At 37.0% G+C, this 5,357-nt stretch overlaps 1 pseudogene; it reads right to left on the bottom strand.

Annotated features, from left to right (window-relative positions):
* Positions 1-401: 401 nt before the first annotated feature.
* LOC128235744 (uncharacterized) lies at positions 402-4,213 on the bottom strand (annotated as a pseudogene).
* Between the last annotated feature and the right edge of the window lie 1,144 nt (positions 4,214-5,357).

A 5,357-nucleotide genomic window follows, 5' to 3' on the forward strand; every position in this document is an offset into this window, starting at 1 on the left:
TTCCACTTTAAGTGGCACAGGGATAAACGTCGATTTTTTGAAAACGCGTGACGTTATGACGTGAAATACCAACAACTGACGTAAAAAACTTTGTGATAATGAAGCGAACACCTGTCTTCATGAGTAAATATATTTATAAGAATATTACTGACATAGACCGTTTTAATTGTTTTATTTTCAATTTTTATTTCGTTGCTTAGCAACATAAGAACAATTAAGAATAACATGAATCATAGCATCAGAATGCAAAAAACAAACTGCTTTTTAAAAACAAATCAACAACTTCATTTCCTTTCAATATAACTTTATTAGAGTTATTGTCTGAAATATATATGCATCTACAAAAGATGTCGCGAATTTACATTAACAATAGAACAATCACCGGCGACAAGGTTACACAGCTATAAAGTGTTTGGTACGGGGCATAAAATGTCCTGGTACGGAGGCCGAACATATGGTCGGACGCATTTATATAATGATTCTTGTCGGGGATGGCTAAATCCTGCAGCTTGAACAACATCCGGTCGGGCTTGGGTCTCGAACCGGAAGGCAGGATCCTTTAGAACGTTCAGCGTGTCCTCCTCTGCATCTCGCGACGTTCTTACTACAACGACACCAGGCTCAGTGGACGAAAATCGAAAGTACTGGTACTTCCTGAAATTTAATCATGCATGACACTTGATTAACAAGCGATTTTCATTAATAAATAAACGGAGATTGGCTACTTATTACATACTGTAACATTTGCGGTTATTATTTATATATGGGTTTTTAGTCAATCGTAAAACCATAATCATTATGTAGAAGGTATGGGCCTTTTATGAGATATAATTGAACGTGACGTTACCTTATTCCATTGAGTGCTTTGAAATGATCGCCCAGGAAGCCTTTCCAGTTTCTCCAAGACCATGCTGGATAACGAACCGCTGTGTTAGAATATGAGGATTTATTCACAACGTCCTCCAGCTGATCCAGGCTTTCACAGTCCGTTCTCCTGTACAATCGCTTCACATTTCCAAACCCACTATCCACGAGGCATTTTGCATGTCCTGCAAGAGTTTGATAAACGGATTTATTAATTAAGAGCATGTGTATTTTGCACGATGTTAAAGTTGCAGAAACAAAAAGACGATGTTGTAAAAGCAACAGGAGAATAAAATCTTAATATGAGCAAATGTGAATATACATCTATATATTCGTATTCAAGAAATCGTTATATGTTTATGTATAAAAATATGCATATTTTTTTACTATAATGACTTAGAAAGACGAACCTGGTATTTGCATAAGATACTCAATGGTACTGTGTTGTTCGGTCATGACTCTCCACATGAAGTAGCCCACGAGATACTTATTCTTATTCTGACCTGTAATGCGAAAAAATACATGAATGTGTGTAATTAATTTCCTGTACAGAATGTATCGCCCACTTACGCGCAAATTAAAGCAGAAACACACGTAAACGCACACACGCACAAAACTGCAAAGGTGCGACATTGTAAATGTTACGGACAATTACCAATAAAAATAGGAGGGACGGCGCAGAGTTAGAGTGTCTGCTTTCCGAGACAAAGAGGTGCAAAGTCCAATCACCAGTCGGGAAACATTCTTGTGACCACTCATATTGACACACAGTACTGGTGAGTTCAAGCAAGGAAATTGACTCGAGTTACTCTATAAGCTATCAGCTTTCGTCACAATTGAACTAAAATAAATTGGTATGCTAGTAATAAATTGTATATGCTTTGTGAAAGATTTGTTTTGTGTTTAAATTTACCTGGACAATTATCGGCGTGGATGGAGCAAAACGTTGATTGGCCGCCGTAGTTTTGAAGGGCCCAGTCTATCATTGAAATGACGGCATCTGGTCCGTGTGATTTCGAACCGTCTTTCCCCATGGTCTCGTTCTCGTCGATGAGGAAATTCAGCTGGTGTGGGTCGCCATCTATTCGGAATCCAAATATACTGATCTTAGGGACAAGAAGAATAAGGGCCCCATTTGTCTGTAGTAATGCGGCAGGCTAACACTTTGGGCAAAGTCAAACGTGAAATGGTGGTACCGCTCACATTCAGCGGTGTGACGCGTCTCCGTACTGCGACGTATACAGTCATTGTACAACTCCCGTTCCTGAAAAAATGTTATAATCGGCTCTTTTATTTACCTTGAATATAACTCACTTTTACCAGAAATTGACATTGTCGTATAATAATAGGTGAGAATAGCAGACTCGTATTTGTGATTTAAGTATGCACATCATGATTTATGTACATAAATAAAACTATAACGGTGGGGGAGTCTAGTGGATAGTTGTGCACCTCGCACCTTAAAGGTCATGGGTTCGATCCACTACACGGGTACTTTCTTATTGCCTCTCGAGAACAGGAAATTGATGCGGCAGTTATTCATATTATCATCACAAAATAACTTCTTTGGCATACAAAAAAACTTTGTACTTTACCTGTTGTGCCTTCGTTATATGAGCGCTGTATGCATCCGCCGCTTCTTTTTTGTCGTCTTCCTCGACAGCGTCCATCACGCGTTTCCTGATTTTTTCGCATGTAGCACAGACGTCGTCACGCGGAGATGCGATTTTGATATGGGGTACACATGTCGACCAAATTGTCTTGAAGGCGGTCAGCTTCACACATCGAATGGGAACCACCGAATCTTCAGCCTGTTTCTCATATTCCTTGAATGTCTTCAGTTTCGTTTCGCTTGCAGGGAGATAAGTTGGTGGAATATTGTCTCGCCCTCTTGGAGCTGCAGGCATTGGTAACCCCTCACGTTCTGCATAGTTCAGGAGAAACTTTACCACGCGCTGCACATCGTCAAACGTTAGGGCGTGCTTGGGCCGTCTTCCAGTATTTCCATGGGTCCTTGGAACGATCCCATTTGTTGCCATGTGCGCCATTAGACCTTGTAAGGCACTTCTTCCTATGTCATAGCAGAGGTGAAATGTTCTCCTGCAAACAATGGAACCATTAAATTTAAATGTATAACGCATCCGTTGCCTCTTTTTTCCTTTCTTAGTTGTTGCCGTGGCGCGGTCGTCTTGTAAGATGGCCATAATATACATGTCTTTTTCATTTGTGTCCATTTCTCTTAAGTTAAGTATGTGTTCATACACATTTCCTACATTAAGCTGTTGTGAACATTTCCTTTGACACCCACATCCATCTTTACACACTTTCTTTATATCTGTAAGCTCACAATTTTCAGCCACTTCAGTATCGCTTTCATCTAATTCAGCCTCTCCATTGCCATCGCTGTCTGTATCTTCATCTACGATTTCTTGCTGCAAAATATAATCCCTCACACGTCCTTCCAATATCCCGCCAATTGTGTCAATATCATCGTTGTCGACTTCATAATCAACTTCACACGACTCGTCTAACTCTTGTGATGCAAATGGTGTGGAAACTGGCGTTCTTCCAAAATGATTTGAGTACACACTCTCTAACTCCTGAAAATATATTATAGGAAAAACCTCATTATATCTGTCATATGAACCGGGTAGTTTTGTATTATTTGAACCATTTTTTTCCAAATTTATCAATGATAAAACAATATATACCAACACAATTTAGTGGAAATGTGATTAAAGCAAAAAAAAGTATAGCTCATATCAGGAATTGAACTTGGGTCTCCCGGGTGCTGCACAATGATCTTTCCACTGCGCTACAATCTCTTCAGACTAACACTCAATTAACGTTATATATAACATCAACTCTTGGTCATAAAATCGATATAATGATTCGACACTTTTTCCATCTCATTTTAAACATATTTCGTTTTTTGAACATATTTATTCGTTTAGTGAACATATCTATTGGAATAGCATATTACAGTACTGTACAAAATACTAAACAATATAAATTCAATTACAGTAAAACAAAGAGATTTTCATTTTGAATGTCATTGCATCAAAATACGAATAAAATAATAATAATTCTCATTTATAAAACGTTACGATGTCCAATTATAAACGTATATATTGACGGGTTGAGTTTAAGAGGGAATAAGTTAACTTAACCAGTTTTATGGGATGTTTTGATGCCGATATAAGGTGATGTACAGTATGTATGTAACGTTATTTATTTACATGTTATACCTAAGTGCCTATTTATGGTAAAACCTAATTTACGCCCTCCTTTGACAGAACAAAATAATGAAATACATAAAAAGATAACTTACCTCCAACTCTGCATCCATTTTAACACATCTAAGTCAATAACCTGTACAAATATCTATTTTTTCTTCAGTGTTTACAAATCTAACTTCTCACTTCCTGGATAAAATACGTGACGTCATTTAAATCCGGTTTTCCATAAAACGTCATCAATGTCATTAAGACAGGTTTTGTCGCGACGCGGCCCATATATTTTACATTTTAAAGAATTGCCCGAACATGTTCCTTTCAAATATCCAGTCACAAACTTTGTATAAAATCAGCTAAAACTAAACTAAACTGAATATATTCCATTTTAGCTAAATTAACTGTGATATCCGTTTTGTAGAAAACTGTTGTAGGCTAAAAGTGATTTCTCTCATTCAGGATTTTTATCAATAACTTAAGGATATTTTAAATATTAAATGATAGTTTTCAATGTTTACCGGCGACAACATTTTCTTTTGATGGTTGGATTCAGGGTGTTCGCGCATAACATTTTGATAAAAAAACATTTGTGCGGTAAATTCGATGATGTAGACATCGAATTATGATGAATTTTGTTAAATAAGCATATGCGTTATATCGGCAGACCTTTGTATTAAAAATCACTGAAGCACGGACGAAACATCTCTCACAGAATACATTATGCTGAATCAAATCGATATTTTATACGTCGGGCATTTTGCTTCAGTCCTTGGGAAAATGAGTTTTGCACGCAGACTTTGGTGTCAATAATTGTTAAGGTTTCTTAGGTTAAGTTATGATTCCGGGGGGAATTATTTGTCCTTTCAGTTAACATTATTCCAGGACATCATCCGGGATTTCATGGGGATGAGGATTTTTTTACCCGCCTTATTAATTGAAAGTTTTGCTCGAATGTTTAGCTCATGCAATTAAGAACTCAACAGTTCATCAAAATAAAACCTAAAAATGTTGTATAAAAATGCTAGACGCACTAGGCTTCTACACTTACACTTTAAAGCTTTAAATGTTCCAATTGATCATTTGTTACTAAATTTTAAAACAATCAAGGGGCCTATTGCAGTCTTTACACTATGAATCAATGTTTCTGTCTAATTGAACAATTAGTTTCTTGTTTTAGAAACGAATGATGCACGACTCGTTGTAAAGAAAGAACTAACACGATTTAAATTGTCTAAAGTTTGGTAATTACCAAATAAAAGA

Source organism: Mya arenaria, chromosome 5 (genome assembly GCF_026914265.1).
Source record: "Mya arenaria isolate MELC-2E11 chromosome 5, ASM2691426v1".
Taxonomy (NCBI): Eukaryota; Metazoa; Mollusca; class Bivalvia; order Myida; family Myidae; genus Mya; species Mya arenaria.